Genomic DNA, 25208 nt, shown 5'->3' with positions numbered 1-25208 from the left:
AAAGCTAATCTTTATTTTTTAAATATTATATTAAAAAGTTTACATAAATTGTTTGAGGTCACATGAACATTAGCTAACACCATATAAAATCACTTTAAAATATGAATTAAACAAATGCTGAAAGTTTTTAACCTTTACATAGATTAGGCTCTCATTAACATAAAGTACATTTAAATTGTTCCCCAATGTAAAAAGTAAGATTAAACTTTACATATCTTATTGATAACAGGTGAATAAATCCCCATAAAACTTCAGAACACCAGCTTGATATAATGCTCTTTTAAAATTTTTACCTTACAGACTTGCATACCTGTAAGATATGAGCACATTAGTAGCATCACAATTACATTGATGTTTCTACATTAACCAAGTTTAGCTTTTAAAGAAATGGCAGTACAGTGCTCTAAAATTACAGTTCTAATTTAATCAGTTGTTTAATTTCTATGGTTGCTTGCACAAGAAAAAATAAAACTTAATAAACACAATGTTATGGGTAAACTTATGTTTTAAGAAATTTTTGTCTCTTTAACACATGATTGATTTTTACAATCTTTTACAGAATTTAGTCAAACTTATACAGACGTTAGTAAGTCAATCAGATATCTAACAAAAGTACTCGTGAATGAGTAATCCCATATCAAATTTACTTTACTTATTTATCAAAATATTAGACACATGTATTGAAGAGTGTAAACCATTTTTATGTTGAAGGAAAAGTCCTAGAACCAAGGCATATTAGACATTTTGTAGATATTAATATTTTATCAGATTTTTGAATACCTAGAAAAACTTGAAAGCTTAAATTTAAAGACATTTATTTTTATCTGTTTATCAAATTTAATTGAATTATTTAAATCACGTGAATTGAAGATCTTTAGATCCACTTTTTAAAATTTGTTTTTATGAGTGTTTTTTTTAATGAGTGCTCCTTATATATATTAATTTGTATATCATATATAAAATATATGGACATATGTATATATACACATACAACACATAACAAAATTGAGCACACATAATAATAGTAAAGGCCTTGTAGCTTTTCGCAGGTGAAATCTCCATTGCAATGTTTCAAAAAGTCCACAGTTGGTCAAAGATAGTACTGATCAGAAAAACATTAACCTAGGTCTGTATGATCAAAATCATGAGCTCAAAAAAAAATAATGTATCTAAGGAAAAAAATAAGAGTCCTAGAAAAAATGACTGGCCAGTAATTAGTAAATACCATACAATTTACCTTTTTTTCTCTTAGGCCTCAGATCAGTCTCCTACTAAGCTTGCAGGCTTCTTTCATTTGCCTTTCAAAATAAGTCATGGCTGAGGTCTGGAAGGAGCAGGAAAAAACTGCTTTTCTGAGCAGACACCTCAGGCCTAAGGCATTTTAACCATAATTTTCAGGTTCGGATGTTGAAAATTATGGTACAAGTTTAAGATACAATTCACAAAATTTTATATCTTTACATCTTGTTTTGTCAACAGATATCATACTATGATTTACAATCCTTGTCCAGATTAATGCTCTCGAACACACAGTGATATTTTCACAGGCTACCCAATTCAAAATTGGTGAAAAATAAAGACTGAATGATTGGGAAGTTACTTGCCAATTTGGAAGTAGAGTTCTTTAGTTTTCCATCCTAAGTATTTAAGTTCTCTGGCATGAATTATCTGAAATCATAAACTAAACCATTACCTAAACCCGACTTTTAACTGCAAGATTTTGCAATGCTTCAAAAACCCATTCAAATACCAGATTGTTACAAGAAAACATCATCATTTAGACACACATTCAGCTAAGATCATTCCCAAGAAACAATTTATAATATCAACACATTATTGCACATGTCTTAAAGGGCCAGAAACAAAGACACAAGACAGACAGAAAGAAGGTCCAGACTATGGCTGTCAGACAGAATCCTTTAAACCTGAGCAGATAAGAAAAAAAATCTCCTACACCAGTGGCACCATAGATGTCCACAAGGGGGGGGAAGATGTTTTAACAGAGGGGCAACCTGAAATGTACAATTAAGGGTCTCCATGGTGACTTTAATGCATTTAGTGTCCCCTTTTTCTTTTTCTCTTTTTTAACAAGACAGTGGTGGCATAATCCTTACAGTGCAGGGAAGGAAGGAGGGAATTCCCTGAAGCAACAGGGCTTCAGCAGCTGCTGGGAGTCCCTCAGTCCCTCCTTTTACTTACAGGATTATCTCCTCTGGTTCGGTTCCACCCCAAGCATGTTCCATCTAGTAACATTTCAGTAGTCAGCTCTAAAAATGTTCCGGGACAGAGGGTGGGGGAGGGATTTATCAAAATTTGTAACTTAAAGTTTGGCTCCTGACCTTGAAGCCAATTAATGCCAATTTAATAATGAGGACAAGGTTTTTAGAAAAAGAAAAAGGGAGGTGTATTGCTTTGGTAACAAAGAAGAAACACAGGGAACCCTGCCCAGAGGTTGTGACTCTCTTGATCTGGAGGGACAAGGGGTTTTAATGGAGTTTCACTTGTTAACCTGGGAGATACTCAGTTCTTAGGTCCCCAGCAGGCATTGCCCTCTGCAGTGGTTATACTCCAGGCAGCCAGCTAGGAGCTTCTCTCATCCTGCTTAACAAAGGGGGGTAAAGTTCATCGCAGTTCCTTAAAACAGAGTCCGAAAGAATATCAGGCTTACTTTCTTTGTTACCCATTTTCACGTCCAATATACTTATGTTTTTACCACAGAAATCACAGAACAAAACACACAAAACAAACAAGAAAAACATATAGAACACAGAACAAAACACAAAATACAGAAACCCGAACTTGAAACAAAAAACATAGGAGCAATGCAACGTCTTGCTAAAGCTCCGAAGTAGGACCACGTACATGCCAGTCATCACATCTCTACCATTCCAGATGAATTCCCTACAGAACAGAACAGAGGACAGAAAGATTCTCATTACTGTACCGAAAACGAGTATATGTGAGCCTCCCCAGGACACCTCTATGTCATCAGAACAGAACTCCATTAAATGGATATCAGATGTTATAAAGGTGCCACTTAATTTTTGAGGCCTCCTCCACCAGGTGATTGCTAATAGTTTTAGTGCGGTGGTTCACCGCAGTGCTCCTGGGACCTAACGCTCACTCCATGACCTTGGAACAGCTCAAGATGTGCACCCACTAGAGTGGCTCTCCAGCCCGGAGCCCTGAAGGGAAGGCCAGATTCAGATTTTCCAGCAGTCTGGTCTTGTGATCTGGTCGGCAGGGTCATCTTGCTGGGGAACTCAAAAAAATTAGATGAGGACACAAAAAAAGAACACTGACTCCAACTAAAATCAATTTGAGGCAAGCTTATTATGTCAACCGGCTGGGCTGCCTCTCCATCCCAAAACGGCAGGAACAAGACAGCAACCCTGCCTTTCCTACAGCACAGCTATATAGCCCAGAAAGTTACACAAAATGGGGGTTACAGATAACAGAACTTTGACAAGTATCACAAAAATGGTAGTTCATTTATTTATTTATTTATTTTTTGGTGGCCCCAATATCAGAAATTATGAGGACAAATAGAGCCTCAGAGAGGGTCATTGTCTGGCCAGGGAAGGCCAAAATTTATGATGTGTCACTAAAGTTTCAGCGAGGGCTGCTATCTGGTCAGAGAGTCAAGCATGGGTGAATTCAAGGCACGGGCAGGCATTCCAAGCAGGTTCAGAATTTGCAGTTATTTATAGTAAAGCCAAAATTAACTTTTTATGGCTTTGTGGCAAGATGGCTCCCAATTTTAATAAAAGATCAGGTTGGGTCTATCAACCCGTGTCCCTTACTTTTGGAAACTACTCTATCACCTCCAAGGTTGTGAACTCCTGAGCATTTTCCAATACAGATATGTATTCACAGATTTTCTAACTCTTCTACTCTAATTGTGTCTTACTTGGGGCAAAGATAATTTCAAGGTATTGTGCTGGATGAGAGTGGAAAAATTTTTATGCAGCACATATTTGCATACACATTGGATTCATTATCTAATTTTCCATTCAAAATACTGAATCCATGACACTAACCAAAACCAGACTAGACTCTGACTACTAATCCTAATATGATCGAGAAAAACAACCCAAAGAGAATAGAAATAGAAGCAGTTCAGAGTAGGCATGGTGTATAGTTAGACTTGCCTTTTGCCTGATAAAGTGTTGGTGTTATAAATCTAGTCAATTTTTAATTGAAATAGTTCTCCATGTGTTTTTAAAGTTAACAAATATGTGAATTCCTGTCTCCCTTTCTCTGAAGCCTATTCAGCACATGTATTTTTTAGGTTCACATATAGAATCCTACATGGTATCACACATACATTTTTATGAGGTGGCTGACTTGGCAGATACAAATCGTAAAAAGAGATCACTCCTCCTAAACACTGTTTTAACAGAAAATTCAATCTATGGGTTTGCTTCCTAGTTGAACAACATTATACATAAATACAAGTTCAGTAAAATAAATACTTTTGTATCTGTGAAAGATATATATTTCATGATGAATTTCGATTGGCATATGTATTGCTAATTTTTAATGTTCCTGTGTGTGTTTTGTGTGTGAGTGTGTGTATATATGTATATATATACACACACTCACCAGATTTTTCAAAATATGAAATATATATGCCTTATTATACACTCCCCACATTCATTCACGTTCATGTATGTGGATTTATAATAAACTTTTCACAAGATTATTCTCAAAAATATTCATCCACCTGAAATACATATTTGTCTCCTAGTACTGAAAAATAACTTTAGTGAATGGTGCACACAAATCCTAATATTTCTACAGTATCTGACCCAGTTTAACATTAATGCAAGTAGATTCGTATGTGACAAGTTGTGTATTTTGACGTTCATTTTTATGCAACACTAGTACATTACTATTTCTTCAGTTTATGCACATCATAAGATATATATTTATCCACAAGTTCATAAATTTACAGACATTTGTTTCACTTTCAATTACTTCCTGCTTCAGAACACATGTATTCCTCCAGGTTTCTTTTTTTTTAAATTTTTATTGTTGGTTGTTCAAAATATTACATAATTTTTGATATATCATATTTCACACTTTGATTCAAGTGGGTTATAAACTCCCATTTTTACCCCGCATACAGATTGCAGAAAAACATCAGTTACCCATCCATTGATTTACATATTGCCATACTAGTGTCTGTTGTATTCTGCAGCCTTTCCTCTCCTCTACTATCCCCCTCTTCTTCCCTCCCCTCCCCTCTTCTCTCTCTACCCTCTCTACTGTTATTCATTTCTCTCCCTTGTTTTTTTTCCTCTTTCCCCTCACTTCTTCTTGTATGCAATTTTGTATAACCCTGAGGGTCTCCTTCCATTTCCATGCAATTTCCCTTCTCTCTTCCTTTCCCTCCGACCTCTCATTCCTGTTTAGTGTTAATCTTCTCAGGCTCTTTGTCCCTACTCTGTTATTAGTTACTCTCCTTATATCAAAGAAGACATTTGGCATTTGTTTTTCAACGACTGGCTAGCTTCACTTAGCATAACCTGCTATAATGCCATCCATTTCCCTGCAAATTCTATGATTTTGTCATTTTTTAATGAAGAGTAATACTCCATTTTGTATAAAAGCCACATTTTTTTTATCTATTCGTCTATTGAAGGGCATCTAGGCTGGTTCCACAGTCTTGCTATTGTGAATTGTGCTGCTATGAACATCGATGTAGCCGTGTCCCTGTAGCATGCTCTTTTTAGGTCTTTAGGGAATAGACCGAGAAGGTTAACAGCTGGGTCAAACGGTGGTTCCATTCCCAGCTTTCTAAGAAATCTCCATACTGCTTTCCAAATTTGCTGCACCAATTTGCACTCCCACCAGCAATGTACAAGTGGACCCTTTTCCTCACGTCCTCACCAGCACTTGTTGTTGTTTGACTTCATAATGGCTGCCAATCTTACTGGAGCAAGATGATATCTTAGGGTGGTTTTGATTTGCATTTCTCTGACTGCTAGAGATGGTGAGCATTTATTCATGTACATGTTGATTGATTGAATGTCCTCCTCTGAGAAGTGTCTGTTCAGGTCCTTGGCCCATTTGTTGATTGGGTTATTTGTTATCTAATTGTCTAATTTTTTTGAGTTCTTTGTATACTCTGGATATTAGGGCTCGATCTGAAGTTTGAGGAGTAAAGATTTGTTCCCAAGATGTAGGCTACCTATTTACTTCTCTTATTGTTTCTTTTGCTGAGAAAAAACTTTTTAGTTTGAGTAAGTCCCATTTGTTGAATCTAGTTATTAACTCTTGTGCTATGGGTGTCATATTAAGAAATTTGAAGCCCGACCGCACAGTATGTAGATCATAGCCAACTTTTTCTTGTGTCAGACACTGTGTCTCTGATTTGATATCAAGCTCCTTGATCCATTTTGAGTTAACTTTTGTTCATGGCAAGAGAAAGTGATTCAGTTTCATTTTGTTGCATATGGATTTCCAGGTTTCCCAGCAACATTTGTTGAAGCTGCTATCATTTCTCCATTGTGTGCTTTCAGCCTCTTTATCAAATATAAGATAGTTGTAGTTTAGTGGATTGGTTTCTGTGTCCTCTATTCTGTACCATTTGTCCAACCGCCTGTTTTGGTACAGTACCATGCTGAATTTTTTACTATTGCTCTGTTGTATAGTTTGAAGTCTGGTATCACTATACCCCCTGATTCACAGTCTTTTCATGAGACTTCATTCCAAACGCATTATTTTCTATTTCCATAATCACCTTTGAAGCAAAACTCACATACACGTCATGATCAACCATAACCCTAATATTACCATTAGATGTATAACTGGTTGGAATGAAGGATTGTACATCAATATAGATTTTCTGTATATTTTCAGATATCAATTCAATCCATTATTTAAAGTTGGAAAAAGTTATATTATTTGTTCACAGTATTGTCTATTCATGCATTATGTCTATATTCATAGACACAGGGTACACCTTTTTATACCCCCAATACTTATTTATACATCTTCAAAATATTGCTCCCAGAAATGGTGGAAGAAATACTCATATCACCTGATGTACATATACATTTTATCAAAGTAATATTCTGGACACAATTACAAAGATCACACTTAAGTTTGTACCAAAGCCTAAATGGAAAGTGAGCATGGATCACGAAAAACATCCATGTCCAGGTTGCCTAATGCTCTCAAATGTCAACCCGATTGGTGACTACATATTTGTTTCTTCCTAAGATTATATATTCAACATCAAGCCAGTTGAAAATGTCTAATCCTATCACTCAGTTTATACATTGCCTGATTTCCTAATGTCTCTATTATTATCTGCTTTCCTTCATATTTTCCCCAGTTCATCATTGTGACTGACTCTTCACATGTGCTCACATTTACACTCACTCTGTACCCAAAACCCTATTGCTAAAGATTTTTTGGACCAAATCCTATATTCACTCTTCCGACTAATTCCTAATCCTACCGACTATCCCTTTTTGAGTGGATGTTCTCTTCGACATTCAATCATCCAAGGTACAAGGAACGCTACCATTGTATATTGATTAATCTGAGACATCTGTGCAGAATATAATTCAAAGCTAAGTATCCCAGTCAAGGGCCCAAAGACCTTCTGGGCTTCAAATTTTACCTAGATTTCTGTATTCATACTTATATTACACTTATATTCCTATGAATATTTCAGGTTCCCAATACCATAATTCATCCCGTAGAATGATTCCTAACCCAAATGGAACATGATATTAACCCTAACCATACACTGTTCCCTCAATCTAACTTTACGAAAGAGCAGGGACAGAGTTGGTCTTACAATACAGGAATTTAGAGGATCCTCCACCTGCTGAGAACCTCAAAGGTCAACAAAGAAATGATCCCTGGAGAAGATATAGGCAGCTATGAAGGACCTGTGAAAGCAAAAGTCATATTCCATGGCAAACAACTTGGTCAGATGAAGGGATGTGTCTGAATCAACATTTCTCTTCTTAATGTATAGAAGATGGACCAAACCAGGCTTGAACTCTGGTGTGATTCCCCTTACAGACTGAGTTCTGGAACTGACATCAGAAAAATATTGCCATTAATTGTGTTAGGATTTTAGGAGGCAACGCATGAAAGTCGCCCTGGAAAGAAAACTGAGATCTAGGAACAGGGTGGCTTTCCACAGAGCACTGGGAATCTCAGCCAGAATATCACATGATTTTATTTTGAAAGACGTGGCAGCCATAGTTGACAGTCAAAACACACATGGACCTCACATTGTAGACTGCAATAGGCCTGGCTTCATGTGACCTATTGGCCACTTTTTGGGAAGCCTTGCCTGTGAGAGTTCTCCAGAGTTTTCATTGAAATGAGCTTCCCCACCATTTAATGGTTCCTGAATGAATTGTAACCCACAGTGCCTTCAACATCTTTCTTGAAAAACGCCTAGATAAATTCCATGAAATTTTTGAAATTCCCAAGACCAGGTGGCACTGGAGAACCTTTGGATGTCCTGTTGCTGATCATGAGTGTACCAGACAGTGCCTTGATTTACTGGGTTTCATGAAAATGGTGTAGAACAGATTTGCCAGTAAGTTGGAGCCTGCTGATTAGTGGGCCTAGAGCAGTGGTGTGCAGGTGTGTGATAATACATCTGTTGTGGGGCCATGTGGATCTGCCATTAGCTTCCAAATGGCTTGTGATTGACATGGTGTAGCCAACAGAAGCTTATTTGTAAATGCATCTTGTTATATGGAGAGATTTCTTGGCAATGTTCAGAATCATGTTGCTAAGTTTAAGGGGGCAAGCTCTGTGGGATATTAGCCTGGTTGATGCATTCCCCTGCAGACCCTGACCCAACACACGTGACAGAACCCGCTCCAGCACTGTGTCCCAGTTGAACTCCTTGTATTTTGTGGAGCAAATATGAAATTCCCAATGCAGCAGGAAGAAAAACCACGAAAAGTGGAGGACGAAAAAATGGCTTCACTGTCCACACGGGGAGACACTTAGCCCACAGTGGCCAAATTTTACCAACAAAGAGCGAATTCATCACTGCTGCCTCATGTTCATTGGAAAAGAAGAAACCATGTCCTCCAGGTCACATAGATGCAGACGCAGCTTTGATGGTCTCATTAGAAAAGAATCTAAAGCTCCTGACAACAATATATATTTCAAGTGTCAAACCTCAGAGGCAGTTCCTCAAGAAGTCTTTAGGCCGAAAGAGCTCCATGTTTGTGGAATGTTTACCCTGTCCCTTACTTTTGGAAACTATTCTACCACATCCAATGTTGTGAAACCCTGAGCATTTTCCATTCCATATATATATTAACAGATTTTTTTACTCTTCTCCTCTATTTGTGTGTTATTTGGGGCAAAAGTAATGTCAAGGCATTATTCTGGATGAGAGTGGGAAGATTGTTTTGTAGCACATATTTGCATACACATTGGATTCATTTTCCTATTTTCCATTCGAAATACTGCATCCCTGACACTAATCCATACGCTACTAGACTCTGACTATTAATCCTAATATGATAAGGAAAACACCAAAACAGAATAGAAATAAAAAATTTCAGAAGAGGCATGGAGTATAGTTGGACTTGCCTTTTGCAGGATAAAAGGCAGCTGTAAAAAATCTAGTAAATTTTTAATTGAAATAGTTCTCCATGTGTTTTAAAGTTAACAAATATGTGAATTTCTGTCTCCCTTTCTCTGTACCCTCTTCAGCACATGTATTTTTATATGCACATATAGAATCCTACCTGGTATAACACGTACATATTTGTGAGGTGGCTGACTTGGCAAATACAAGTTGTGAGAAGAGATCACTCAGCAGAAACACTGTTGGAAGTGAAAATTCACCCTATGTGTGAGCTTCCTAAGAGATCAAGATTATACATAAATCCATGTTCAATAAAATAAATATTTTTTCATCAGTGGATGATATATATTTCATGATGAATTTCGATTGGAATATATATTGCTAATTGTTAATGTCTCAGTGGATATATATATATATATATATATATATATATATATATATATATATATATATATATATATACTCTCCAAACTATTCAAAATATGAAATATATGATCTACATATACATTTTATCACAGAAATATTCTGGACAAAAAATGCAAAAGACACAATATGATGGTATCAAAGCCTAAATGGAAAGTGAACATGGATTACTAAAAACATCCATGTCCAGGTTCCCTAATGCTCTCAAATGTCAATCATTTTGGTGACTACATATTTGTTGCTTCCTAAGATTATATATTCAAACTCAACCCTGTTGAAAATGTCTAGTCCTATGATTGACTTTATACCTTACCTGATTTCCTAATCTCTCTAATGATATCTGCTTTCCTACATATTTTTCCAAGTTCACCATTGTTACTGACACTTCATATGTGCTGACATTGACATTCACTCTCTAAACAAAACCCTATTGTTAAAGAACTTTTATTCCAAATCCTATACACACTCTTCTTCCTAAAACTTCCAACTATCTTCCTATTCCTACCTACTATCCCTTTTTGACTAGATGTTCTCTTCAACATTCAATCGTCCAAGGTACAAGGTCCTATGCCATTGTATATCGATTTATCTGAGATATCTTAGTAGAATGTAATTCAAAGTAAAGTATCCCAATCAAGGGCCCAATGCCCTTCTGGGCTTCAAATCTTACTTAGATTTCTGTTTTCATACATATATTTCACCTCTATATTTTTATAAATCTTAAAGGTTACCAATATTATAATTCATCCAGCAGAATGACTCTTTACCCAAATCAAAAATGTTATTAACCCTAACCATACACAGTTCCCTCAATCTAACTTTACAGAAGAGCAGGGACAGAGTTGGTCTTAAAATACAGGAATGTAGGTGGTCTTCCTCCAGCTGAGAACCTCAAAGGTCCATGAATAAATGATCCCTGAAGAAGATGTAGGCAGATATGAAGGACCTGAGTGAGCAAAAGTCATCATTCATGGCAAAAACCTGGTCAGGATAAAGGGTAGTGTCTGAATAAGCCCCTCTTTTCTTAATGTAGAGAAGATGGACAAAACCAGGCCTGTGTGGAAAGCTGTTCCCGGGTGCCTATGGTTGATATTGCATTCTAACTTGTGAAAGTGTCACAGGAAGTAGGGGAAGCCTCCATCTCATGGGACCATTGGAAGCAACTATTAGGACAAAGTGGTTGCCAAGGTAGTGGCCTCATTCAGTTTCTGAAGAAAGTGACCTCACCACACTTCCTTGTTGGTGGAACTCTCTGAACATGGGATCCAGGAAGCCAGGCACTCAGAGCCAGTCCCAGTCCCAGTCCCAGTCCCAGTGGTCTCACTTGTTTGGATTTAGCATGGACAGATTCACTCTTTCTTGGTACCTACTGATGTGAGGATGGCCAAATGTGAGAAAAGCTCTGAAGAGGGGTCTTTCCTGAGAAAGCAGGTAGTGGCTCACCGCTGACTCTTGACAACTTCACAGAGTTGGACAAGGAGATCAGTTCTGAGACAGAACACGTCATTTCAGGGGAACATAGTGTGGCCCACCAGTCAGAGGACACTCCAGATTGTCATAGACCTAGTTGCAGGAAGTAGGTGACTTTGAGGGTGTGGGTTTGAGTTTGCGGATTTTGTCTCATGTTCTGAGAATAGGTAGGAATGGCGGTTTGTTGGGTTTGGAGTGAATAACTTCTGTTCATGTATGTGGATTTATAATCAACTTTTAACAAGATTATACTCAGAAATATTCATTCACCTGAAATACATTTTTGTTTCCTAGTACTGAAAACTAACTTCAGTGAATGGTGCATATAACTCCTAATATTTCTACAGTAACTGACCCAGTTTAACATCAATGCAAGTAGATTCTTATGGGACATGATATGTGTTTTGTAGTTCGTTTTAATTCAACACTGGTACATTACTATTTCTTAAGTTTATGCACATTACAGTATATATATTTCATTCACAAGTTCACAAATTTATAAGCATTTATTTCACTTTCAATCACTTCCTGCTTCAGAAAACATGTATTCCTCCATGTTTCTTGACTGGTCTTTTCATGAGACTTCTTTCCAAACACATTATTGTTGATTTTCATAATCATTTTGAAGCCCAAACTCACACATTCTTCATGAAAAGCCATAACCCTAATATTACAATTAGACGTATAACTAGTTGTTATGAATGATTCTATATCAAAATATGATTTCTTATATATTTTCAGTTATCAATTCAATCCGTTATTTAAAGTGGAAGCAGTTATATTATTTATTAACTGTATGGTCTATTAATGCATTATCTCTCTATTCATAGACAAGGGGTACACCTATTTTACCTTAGATACTAATTTATACATCTTCAAATTATTCCTAAAAGAAATGGTGGAAGAAATACTCATGTCACCAGATCTACATATACATTTTATCACAGTAATATTCTAGACAAAAAAAAGTCACCCTTAAGATTGTACCAAAGCCTAAATGGAAAGTGAGCATGGATTACATAAACTTCCATGTCCAGGTTGCCTAATGCTCTCAAATATCAATCCTATTGGTGACTACATATTTGTTTCTTCCTAAGATTATATATTCAACCTCATGCCTGTTGAAAATGTCTAATCCTATCACTCATTTTATACTTTACCTGATTTAGTAATGTCTCTATTTATATCTGCTATCCTACATATTTCCCCGGTTCATCATTGTGACTTACACTTCATGTATGCTGAAATTTACATTCACTCTCTAACCGAAACCCTATTGCTTAAGAAGTTTTGGTCTAAATTGTATACTCACTCTTCTTTCTAAACCTACCGATCATCTTCCTAATTCTACCTACTATTCCATTTTGAGTGGATGTTCTCTTTGACATTCAATCATCAAAGGTACAAGGTCCTATGCCATTGTACATCGATTTATCTGAGACATTTGTGCAGAACATAATTCAAAGCTAAGCATACCAATTAAGGGTGCAATGCCCTTCTGGACTTCATATCTTCCCTTGATTTCTGTTTTTATACTTATATTTCACCTATATATTCTTGTAAATATTATAGTTTCCCAATACCATTATTCATCGTGCAGAAAGATTCCTAACCCAAATTGAACATGTTATTAACCCTAACCATACACTGTTCCGTCAATCTAACTTTACAGAAGAGCAGCGACAGAGTTGGTCTTACAATACATGAATGTAGGCGATCTTCCACCTGTTGAGAACGTCAAAGGTCCATGAAGAAAGGATGCCTTGAGAAGATGTGGGCAGCTATGAAAACTTGAGAGAGAAAAGTCATCTTCTATGGCAAACAACCTGGTCAGCATGAAGGGATGTGTATGCATCAGCCTCTCTCTTCTTAATGTAGAGAAGATGGTCCAAACCAGTCCTAGGTGGAGAGCTGTTCCCGGGTGCCCATGGTTTATATACCATTCTAACTTGTGAAAATGTCATAGGAAGTAGGGGCAGCCTCCATATAATGGGACACTTGAAAGCAACTGTTAGGACAAAGTGGTTGCCAAGGAAGTGACCTCATTCAGTTCCTGAAGCATTGACCTACCTCACTTCCTTGGTGATGGAACTCTCTGAACTTGGGATCCAGGATGCCAGGCACCCGGAGCCAGTCAAGTCTCAGGCCCAGGAGTTTAACTTGTTTGGATTTACAAAGGAGAGTGTTAGTCTTTCTTGGTACCTTAAGATATGAGGATGGCCAAATTCCAGGAGAGATCTGAATAGGGGCCTTTCCTGAGAAAGCAGGTAGTGGTTGGCCACTGGCTCCTGAAAACTTCACAGAGTTGGGAAAGAAGAGCAGATCTGAGACAAGACAGGCCATTTCGGGGGAACATACTGTGGCGCACCAGTCAGAGGACACTCTGGATAGTCACAGAGTTTAATGGGGGAAGGATGTGCCTTCGTGGGTGTGGGTGTGATTTTGTGGTTTTGTCTCATGATCTGAGAATAGGTAGGAAAGGCGTTTTTTTCTTTGATTTGTAGTGGACTGCTTCTAGTAAGACGTTTGACAAGGCGAGTGTTTCTATGTCTGTGTATGCTACTGTGTCCGTGGTTGTAGACATTAGAAAAGAGAATGCAACAATTGATGTGTCCTGTATAGTAGAAAGCTTCCAGCATTCATCCTGCCCAATTTATGAATGGACTGCCGCTTGCCTTATAAATGGGCAACACCTGCTAACTTCCTAAGTTCCTGTTTTCTTCCTGAATTCTCGCCACTCTCCAGAATAGACTCATGGTTTTTGTCCAAAATATGTACCACCTCCAAGCTCTGTGACATGTCCATGTACTGGATAGCTGAAGGGAATGGCGAGCATCTCAGAAAACTCAGATATCAGTGTGACCAGGAAAGTCTCAGTGGAGAAACCCTGCTTTGGACATTTTCTTACCTATTGTTCTGTTGCCCTGAATGTCAGGAAGGTCTTTGCCTCAGGCCACCCCTTTGTGAACCCTGAAGAAAACAGTTTTCAAATGGAAATGAATGGGCATCACCTGTGGCTCTTTGCTTAATTGCTTTGGAAAAGGATGTGTCTGAATCAGCCTCTTGGCCCTGTGTGAGGCTGTGGCTTAGATTCTCAGCACCTGATTAATCCAAAGACAGATCCCATGTGTGCATCCAAAACCAAAATTGCCAAAAGAGCAGTTATTGTGAATGAAGTCTCTTGACTTCATTTCTAAGGTTCCTGAGGCCCATCAAGTGAGAATAGGCATCCTTTGGGTAAAATGAGTTCTTCAAAGCCCTGCGGAGGCTAGCCCAGAGGTTTTTGGTTTGTCTCATGACTCCCAATCATATAAAGAATCTATACCTGACATTCATTAGGCCTCAAATTGGAGATGCAGAGCAGTATTAACAGCAGGCCTATTTGATCACTCCTGGTTCACAAGAAGGGTTTCCAGGCCACCCGGACTTTAGGCAAATGAGCGGCAAGGGAGCTTATTTTTCACACCGTCTTGGGCTGCACCCCTCATGGAAAACTCCAGCCAGAAGTTATGATGAGTGTCTATATGTAAGAAGATGAGGGCCCTGTGGGTGTGTTTTGGTTTTCATTGTGGTCATTTTTGTGGCGGTTGGAAGAGATGACTGGGCCTACCTGGGCTTGAACTCTGGTGTGATTCCTCTTAGAGACTGAGTTCTGGAACTGACCTCAGAGAAGTACTGCCATGAAATGTGTTGGGATTTTAGAAGGCCACGCATCAGAATCGCCCTTGGAAACTGAGATAGAGGTCCAGGGAGGCTTTCCACAGGGCACTGGGAATCTCAGCCAGGATATCACATGATTTTATTCTTAAAGACTTGGCAGCCAAAGTTGAGAGTCTAAACACACATGGACCTCACATTGTAGACCTCAGTGATCCTGGCTTCATGTGAACTTTTGGCCACTCTTTGGGAAGCTTGCCTGTGAGTGTTCTCCAGAGATTTCATTGAAATGAGCTTCCTCACCATATAATGTTTCCTGCATGAATTGAAACCCACAGTAACTCCAACTTCATCCTTCAAAAATGGCTAAATAAATACCATCAAATTTCTGAAATTCCCAGACCAGGTGGCACTGGAGAACCTTTGGATATCCTGTTGCTGATCATGAGTGAAAGAATTCCCCACACAAAGACACTTCGCTAGGAGAATTCCAATTTTATTGCAAAAAGCTGTGTGCTTACATAGAACTAAAGGGGTGATGGTAGGGCTTAGATAAATGGCAGGGCACCAATTTATTGGCAAGTTCTTTCAGATATCAGCTCCAGAGCTAAGGAATTAGTTCTCATTGGGGCTAAGGTTCCCTGCCAGAGAGATTTGAAATTGGCGCCGACGGGAGAGTTCACACGGGCGGGAACTTTTTGCATCACTGCAGAAAAGAGGAAGGTAGGAAGAAAAAGTCCTTAGGCACCATGTTGGGGTTTTTACTCTGGGGAATGGCTGCCGTTTATACTTTTCCCAACATTCCTCCCTTTTTGTTTTCTTAGGAAGTGTGGCGTCGTTGGTCAGATCCGGCTGCTTCTTGCTGTTTGGGGGCACTGTGGGGCCTAGAATGGGAAGTGGAGGAATTCTCGGGGGGCAGGTCTGGGGATATCATGGCAGCCAGAAAGAAAACCCAGTGGCTACAGACAGCTACTTCCATAGGGGTGAAGTCTATGAAAGTTCCCTGAAGCCTCAAGTTGTCGATGGCATTGAACCAGTCCTGGATGGAGGAGTTTGTTGGTATCAGTCACTGGTCCTGTTTCAGAGACTCTGGGAAATACTGGAAGCGTTGCCTGGACATGGCATCACCAGCACCTGAAGAAGATCAGAGTGAATAAAAACAGAATTAAGATAAAAATTAAAGCAAAGGTCAATTTTTGGCAGAAGTACCATGTTGGGGGACTGACAGAGAAGAGGCCAAGGGCCATGAGGAAACGTAGAAGGACATAAAGACTCATTAATCCAGGATGGCAGATTAAAAGGTTCTCCGAGCTCGTTGTCTCTCGCCGTCTGATGTCCGTTGCATTCCATCGTGCCTGGTAGTGAGCTTCAGCACTGAGTGAACTGTTCTCTTGGAGATGTTGGGGGTTCATCAGTCATCAGAGGCTGCTAGTGCCTAAGCAAAAGCTGGTTGAATGTTTGATTAGAATTTTTTTTTCAGTTGGGTTTGAAGGCACTTCATTATGCAGGGCAAGAGAGCACAAAAAAGGAGCATCCCAATAAGGGGCCCCAAGATTGGTAGTAAGTACATGGCAAGAAAGGATTGGAAGCAATTGGGTTTATAATTCCTGCAATTTAACAACATTTTTTTCTATTAGGCCAGATTCATTAACATAATGACAACATTCCTCTCTGAGGAACAGGCATGTTCCCCCTTTTTCTGCAATGAGAAGATCAATTGCCCTTCGGTTCTGTAAAGCCAGTTGTGCCAATGAAGTAACCGTCACTGCAAGGAGCCCAGAAACTGAGCAGTGTTATCAAGTGCTTCCTGCAGTTTTTGTTGCAGGTCATTGGATGCCCATAGAGCATGACCTATAGCTTCACCAGAGAGTTCGAGACTCGCCGTTGAGGTTGTTAATGTGAGGCCTAACAGAACCGGCAGAAAGACTGTCCTAAGGGTGCAGGAAGGTAGGGCCACCTGTCGGAATTCGATGGGAGTATACAAAGACAGCTGAGGAACTACCGTAACCAAGAAACAGATGCCAGAGACATTGATAGTTGAGGTACTTATAGACCCCTTACACCAGAGAAAATGTCCAGGTTTCATAAATCAGGGCTCGATGGGGTGCTAAAGCTCAAGGAACAAATGGGTAAAGAATTCATTATTGTCAGGTGGAAACAGATGAAAGGAAATAAAGTATTGGTGGAACAACTTTCCCATAGTGGGATGCGTGTCACATGTAGGGGTTTTCCTTTCTTAGAGAAATTGTAGGTTTTTGCTGAAATATTTCCTGCCGCTAATGGGACCGCTGCTAGAAGTGGACGACTAAGTGAAGCACAGAGAAAGAACTGAGAAGTAGGCACAGAAAGAGGGGTGGAGTTTAATAATCAAAGAGTTTGGTGTAGCAAATTGAGCCATGTGGGAGGGGGACCTGAGGGGGTTGAAGGCTCTGAATCCTCTTTAAATGAGCTATGGATAAGATCTCGAAGTTTTGATTCTGACTCCTTAATGTGTTCGACTACCTGGATGGTTGCCTTAGGTGGCGTAATCAGGGTGCGGCCAACAGTCATCCACATTGTGGGTCTGGCTGAGGTTGTCCGAGCATAGACAGCAAACTCAACATAGTCCCAACGTTTGGGCTTGGGGTCAGGTATATCTAAAGTATACCATCCATTGTTATTGGATGAAGAGCCTTTATGCCACTTTAGGTAACTAGAAGTCCACTCTTCATGGTAACCAAGTGAGTGGTAAGAATAGCTACCACGTTCATGATGGAACCTGCATGACTTATAGGGGCACCCATTATATATTTCAGGCCACCAATGACAATTGTCTTTGGTTTGATGAAAAAGGAAGCAAATGAAAGGCCACTTCCAGCTACCAGGGACGAAGGTCCTTGAAGGTGACAATTTTAGGGAAATAGATGTGCAGTTGTGGATGAAGCAAGCAGTTGCATCCAGTGCGTGGACATTCTGCATGCCATGTTCTGAGTATCATTCCCGAAGAGTGAAAAAATACATTGTAGCAGAGGAGGGTAAATACCAGTGCTGACAGAGCACAGAAAATAAGCAGAGCACAAAAAACAAGCAGTTAGAGAAGACTAGGGTGTTGGGAGAGCTCATTGTGCCTTCTTTAAGAGGAATTGTTCTGCGGGGAACACCGTGTTAGCCGAAACTTAAATGGGTGAGATGGGAGTGGAGAGCAGGAGTAAAGGGGAGGTTCAGGAGGTGATTCTTGGAGTTCCTCTGGGGTGGTCCTGTCGTCATCAGGTGGGCCTCTTGGTGATATGGCTTCAACCTAGATATGTGAATCCAAGGGGTGAGACAGTTGTCTGATAAGGAGAGTTAGGTGGAGTTGGGGGTACAGAGAATGACAGGATAGGGGCCTTCCCATGTTGGGGCAAGAGGCCCGTTCTCCTCTGGGGTATTATAATAGACTAGACTCCCAGCTGTTAAGGGAGGAGTGTTTGGAGCGGGGACTGGGTCCAGAAGAAGCCAGTCCTGATATTTCCAGAGTTCCGAGCAAAGATAAAACAAGAGAGGCAAAGACAAATCTCGGGTGAGAGGTCCTTGTGAAATGACCAACCCAGGGGGGATAAGAGGTCTTGAATACCTTATCTCAAAGGGAGACAGTAAAGATGGTTTCTTAGGTAGAGCTCTGATTCGAAAAAAATCCAAGGGCAGGAGTTTGACCCAGTCTAAGTTTAATTCCATTGTCAATTTGGTAAGGACTTCCTTTAGAGTACGATTTACCCTTTCCACTTTCCCTGAAGCCAGAAGGTGATATGGACAGTGAAAATGTCACTTGAAGGAGAGGGCTTGAGAGACCTTTTGTGTGATCCTAGAAATAAACTCAGGGCCATTGTCAGATTGTAGGAAAGTGGGCATTCCAAACCTGGGGATGATGACTGTTAGAAAGATTGAAGCTACAGTGGAAGCCTTTTATTGGAAATGGGAAATGCCTGAACCCAACCAGAGAAAGTGTCCACAAAGACAAGGAGGTATTTAGTGTGCCATACTTTGGGCATGTTGGTGAAGTGTACCTGCCAGTCAGCAGTGGGAATGTGTCCCCGGGCTTGGTGGGAAGGGAAAGGTTTGGGCCTTAAAAAAGTATGAGGGTTGGTCCGCTGACAGATCTGACAATTAGAGGCTATATTCTGTAGCATGGCTTTGTCAGAGGGGGTGAGGGAGAAGAAGCTCTGTAAAAAGAGGGTCAAAGACTGAGAATCGGAATGGAATAGAGTATAAAGGAACTTGAAAAGATCCTTGTTCTTACTGGAAGAAGTAGTGGCTTCAGATGAGATGTCTAAAGTGGCCATTATATGTACCCCAATGGGGGCAATAACTGGAAGTGGTGGCAGCCATTCGTGCCGCCTGGTCAGCTTTGGCATTGCTCTCAGTGATAAGAGAGCCGTCCTTCTGATGGGACCTACAATGGACAACTCCCAACTGGGTGGGAAAGTGGGAGGCCTCTATCAGATTGCTTATAAGAGCCGAATTAGTGATCACATTACCTTTGGTGGTAAGTAGTCCTCGCTCCTTTCATATTGCAGCATGGGAAAATAAGATATGGAAGACATATTTTGAGTCAGTATAAAGGGTGAGGGATTTGCCTTGTGCTAGAAGGCAGGCACGACTGGCTGCTATGAGTTCAGTCTGCTGGTTGGTAGTTCCTGAAGGTAGAGCTTTGGCCTCTATAATTTCAGTGGCTGAAACTACAGTGTATCCAGAGTAATGAGTGCCATTCTGCCTAAAGAAACTGCCGTCAGTGAACCAGATAAGGTCAGGCTTGGTGAGTGGTCCCTCAGAAATTGAAGAATGACAGGGAAGGAAATCATCTAAGGTTTCCAAGCAATTATGAATTGTTGTGTTAGACGTGGGAGTCATTGGGAGCAGTGAGGCAGGGTTCAGTGCAGAGCAGGGGAGGAAAGTAATATTAGGGTTTTCCAGAAATGAAGTGAGGAGTGACAGAACTCTGGATGGAGGAAGGGTTTGAAGGCCCTTATAAGCTAAAAGATCCTTCAAGTGATGTGGGGAGTGAATAGTTCTAGGGGCCCCAAAGTCAGCTTAGAGGCTTCTTTGTGTAAAATTTGTTCAGCAGCCAGAGCTTTTAAGCAAGGGGCCTACCCACAGATTGTATGGTCTACTTTATAGGACATATATGCCACAGGTGCAAATGTAGGCCCATAGTTTTGACCTAAGACCCCAAATGCTTGCTCCCCTTTTTCATGGACATATAGATGAAATGGTCTTGAAATATCAGGAAGGTGCAAGGCAGGTGCCTTTAAGAGGAGTTGCTGAAGCCTGCAGAAGTGGTAGTTAGGGGAGGAGGCAAGAGATTCACTAGGGGGTCCCTTTGCTAGGTCATACAGGTTTTTGGCTAGAAGAGAATAATTTGGGATCCAGGCCCTAAAATAAATGCTAGTCCTAGGAATAATAGTATTTCGGCTTTCGTATGGGGCACTGGAAGATCAGAAAGGAGTTGCCTCCTATCCTGTGTTATTTCCTTTTTCCTAGGTGTAAGGCAAAAAACAAGATAGATGAGAAAAAAATGGAAAACATGGGCCTTGTGGGGAGACACCCTATATCCCTTGTATGCTAGGAAATTAAGAAGCTGGGCAGTGTGGGATTGAGAGTGTTCCCAAGAGGGACTACATAGAAGAAGGTCATCGACATATTGAAGGAGAGTAGAGTCAGGACAGGTCGGGTGAAAGGATGTGAGGTCCTGGGCAAGAACTTGGCCAAAGAGATGGGGCCTATCCCTGAATCCCTGTGGGAGGACAGTCCAGGTAAGCTGACGAGAATGGCGGGTGTGAAGGTCAGTCCACGTAAAAGCAAAGATATCCTGAGATTCTGATTACAAGGGAATAGAAAAGAATGCATCTTTGAAATCTAGGATCAAGAAGTGGGTAGTAGTGGCATGGATCTGAGAGAGGCAGGGGTAAGGGTTGGGCACTAGCGGGTGGATGGGGACCACAGAGGAGTTGACAAGGTGAAGGTCTTGAACCAGCCTGTAGGACCCGTTAGGTTTCTTAACTGCCAGAATGGGGGGTGTTGAAAGGAGATTGTGTAGGCCTAAGATACACCTTTCATAATAAATCCTGGATGATGGGTTCTAATCCGAGGAAGGCTGTGGTTGTGAGTAGATATTGTGGTTGACTAATATATCTTGAAGGGTCGTGTAAGACAATATGAATAGGACTTCATTTAGCCATAGAGGGTGTAGTTGTGTCCCAAACCTCAGGGTTAACTGGTTTAGATAGTCGTGGGAGACTGCATGAAGGAGGTGTATTTGCCCCTAGGAACATCATGAGGAAATGAGAGGTAGAATAATGTGGGGTGATATGTAAATGGTGACTTTTAATAGTGAGAGTATGTCATTAAGACATGACGGCCATCTGGGGTTTCTGGGTCGAGTTTTGTGTACTGTTGAAGGGCCTTGGTTAGTCTATCCTGGAAATCTTAAGGTGTTTCCTCCTTCCTTTGAATGACATCCTGCACCTTTTGAAAGTTAACAGCCTTGCGGGTGGCCTTTTTCAGCCCCGCCAAGAGACAGGATGTAAAAAGGTCACGAAACTGTAAGCCTTCACGGGTCTTGTAATCCCATAGGCGATCCTGCTCTGGGACAGCATGAGGGCCTGTGGGGTGGGTAGGATTGGTCCTATGATTTTCATCAGCATGAGCTTGGGCTAGCTCCCAGACTCATTGCCTTTCCTTGGGGAGAAGTGTATTGGCCAAGAGCATGTAGATGTCATGATGAGTGAGGCTACATACTTGCAGGACCCATTGAAACTCCCGAATGTAAGTGGTGGGGTCAGTGGTGAAAGAGCCTAACTTCCTCTCTAGCTGAGCAATGTCCGACATGGAAAACGGAACGTGGACTCTGATGACACCCTCGGGACCAGCTACCTCATGAAGGGGTGCAATTGTCTTGGGGGTGGGAAGGAGTCCCTTAGACCTGGTAACAGGAGGACTGAAAGAGGAAGGCTTTGAACAGGAAGGAGAGGGAGAGGAAGGGAGTGTCTCTGTGGAGGAGGAGGAGGTGGAGCAGGCAGAAGAGGGCGGAGGAAAGAGGGATGAAACGGAAGGCGGAGGATCCATGGAATTAGGCAGAGGAAGAGGAAGGTATAGCGGGAGAGAAGGGGCAGATGGGGCTGGGGGATAAGGTGGGGGTTCATCTGCTTGTTCGAATGAGGAAGAATCTGTGAAGTCAGGAATAGAAGTAGGGGAAGAGAGGGGTTTTCAAGCAAAGAGGACCTGAGAGGGAGGGCAAAAGGAGCAGAGAGCAGGGTGCTGTGTGTGAAGGCTAAAATCTTAAATGCAGGGAATCTCCCTCCACTTTTTCAGATGCTGGCAGTAGTTAAAAAGGTCCTGGAAGAGGTTTGGATCTAAGGAGCCTTCTGGTGGCCAATGATTGCCATTATCCAGTGGATATGTAGGCCAATCATGGGTACAGATTTTGATTAAAAGTTAGGAATTGATTTCTGGTGTGAGGGAGAGTGTGGCCAGATTTTTTATTAAACATTTGAGAGGTGAGTCTTCAGGTGCAGACTAAGAGGTGCCCATAGTCACAGGGAGAGATTGGAGAGAGAGAGAGAGAGAGAGAGAGAGAGAGAGAGAGAGAGAGAGAGAATAGGAGTAAGCAAGAAAGACAAAGAGAAAACCCGGGCTGGAACGGCTTCCAGGAAGCTCAGGGCAAACGGGGGTCAGGTGGGCGTCCCCAAAATGACAAGCCATCACGAGGAAATACAGAGGGCACTACCTGGTCATCACCAGTGAAGTGCGATCTGTGAAACCAAAAGGAATTGGAGCCAAGGGCAACCTGACGTCAGGAAAGTTTTCAACTGCAGCAGAAGAAGTCAGTAATGAAAACAAAACTCTGGCTTTGACAGAATGCAATTCCAGGCTGGGAGTTCAGTTTTCGCAGAGCACAGAGGCAGCTTCAGTCAGACACAGCAACCCCACAGGATACAGCAACTCTAGCCGGCAGCAGCAGCGGCAGTGGAGCAGGAAAATCCATAAAGCCTCTCGTGTAAACTCAGAAGCCTCATGCCCCAAAAAGAAACGAAACACCAGAGGGTCCACTGCAACTAGTAAAGGTCTTAGTGGGAGGAATTCCCTCTCCCCTACCAGGCATCTGGAGTGTGCCTGATGATCACTGTCACAAAACCAGTGGCAGCCTGAAGGGAGTTGGCGAGCCGGGGTCAGGGGAGGATTACTTACATCAGATCAGTGGTGAGTGCAGAAAGCTGGCGTCTGAAAAGAGCGGACTAGGGCAGAATGTCTCGGCGGAGTGGGGGACGGGGCTCTTGTTGGAAAGAGCTCACCCGTATCCTCTCACGGGGCACCAGAATGAAAGAACTCCCCATGCAAAGACACTTCACCAGAAAATCCAATTTTATTGCAAAAAGCTGTGTGCTTATATATAACTAAGGGGGAGATGGAAGGGCTTAGATAAATGGCAGGCAACCCATTTATTGGCAAGTTCTTTCAGATATCACCTCCGGAGCCCAGGAATTTGTTCTCATTGAGGCTAAGGTTCTCCGCCAGCGAGATTTGAAATTGGAGGAGGCGGGAGAGTTCACAGGGGCGGGAACTTTTCACGCCACTGCAGGAAAGAAGAAGGTAGGAAGAAAAAGTCCTTAGGCGCCATGTTGGGAATTTTCTCTGGGTTTTGGCTGCCGTGTATACTTTTCCCAACAATGAATATACCAGACAGTGCCTTGATTGACTGGTTTTCATAAAAATGGTTTTTAACAGAGATGCCAGTAAGTTGCATCCTGCTGAGTAGTGGGCCTAGAGCAATGGTGGGCAGGTGTGTGATAAAACATCTGTGGGGTGGCCATGTGGATCCGCCATTGGCTTCCAAATGGCTTGTGACTGACATGGTGAAGCCAGCAGACCCTTATATGTAAAGGCATCTTGATATATGGAGAAGTTTCAGGACATTGTTCAGAATCAGGTTGCTATAGTCAAGGAGGCAAGCTATGTGGGATAGAAGTCTTGTTCTTTTATTCTCCTGCAGACCCTGACCCACCACACGTTACAGAACTCCCTCCCGCACTGTGTCCCAGTTGAAAACCTTGCATATCGTGAAGCAAATACAAAACTCCCAGTGCAACAGCAAGAAACACCATGAAAATGGAGGATGACCATATGGTTTCACAGTCCACATGGTAGACATTTAGCCCCTAGTGGCCACAGTTTACCTAAAAAGAGAGAATTCAGCACTGCTGACTCATGTTCATTGAAAAAGAGGAAACCATGTCCTCCAGGTCTCATAGATTCAGTCAGAGCTTTGACGGTCTCACTAGAAAGGAAGCTAAAGCTCCTGACAACAACATATGTTTCAAGTACCCAACCTCACAGGCAGATTCTCAACAATTCTCTAGGCCAGTAGACCTCCATGTTTGTGGAGTGTTTACCCTGTCCTTTACTTTTGGAAACTCCTCTACCACTTCCAAGGTTTTGAACTCCTGAGCATATTCCATTCCAGATATGTATTCACAGATTTTCTAACTCTTCTCTTCTAATTGTGTCTTACTTAGGGCAAAGGTATTCTCAAGGCATTGTTCTGGATGAGAGTGGGAAGATTTTTGTGTAGCACATATTTACATACACATTGGATTCATTTTCAAATTTTCCATTCGAAATACTGAACCCCTGATACTAACCCATACCGTACTAGACTCTGACTACAAATCCTAATATGATGGAGAAAAATAACCCAAATAGAATAGAAATACAAGCAGTTCACAGGAGGCACGGTGTATATTTGGTCTTGCCTTTTGCATGATATAGGTTAGGAGTTATAAATCTTGTCAATTTTTTGTTGAAATAGTTCTCCATGTGTTTGGAAAGTTAACAAATATGTGAATTTCTGTTTCCCTTTCTCTGTAAGCTATTCAGCACATGTATTTTCATATGCACATATAGAATCTTACCTGGTATCACACGTACATTCCTGTGAGGTGGCTAACTTGGCAGATACATAGTGTGAGAAGAGATCACTCCTCCTAAACGCTTTTGGAACTGAAAATTCGAACTGTGAGTGAGCTTCCTAGTTGAACAACATTATACATAAATCCAT

This window comes from Callospermophilus lateralis, unplaced genomic scaffold, assembly GCF_048772815.1.
Source record: "Callospermophilus lateralis isolate mCalLat2 unplaced genomic scaffold, mCalLat2.hap1 Scaffold_74, whole genome shotgun sequence".
Lineage (NCBI taxonomy): Eukaryota > Metazoa > Chordata > Mammalia > Rodentia > Sciuridae > Callospermophilus > Callospermophilus lateralis.
The sequence above is the reverse complement of the archived record's forward strand: the minus strand, read 5'-3'. Positions refer to the sequence as shown.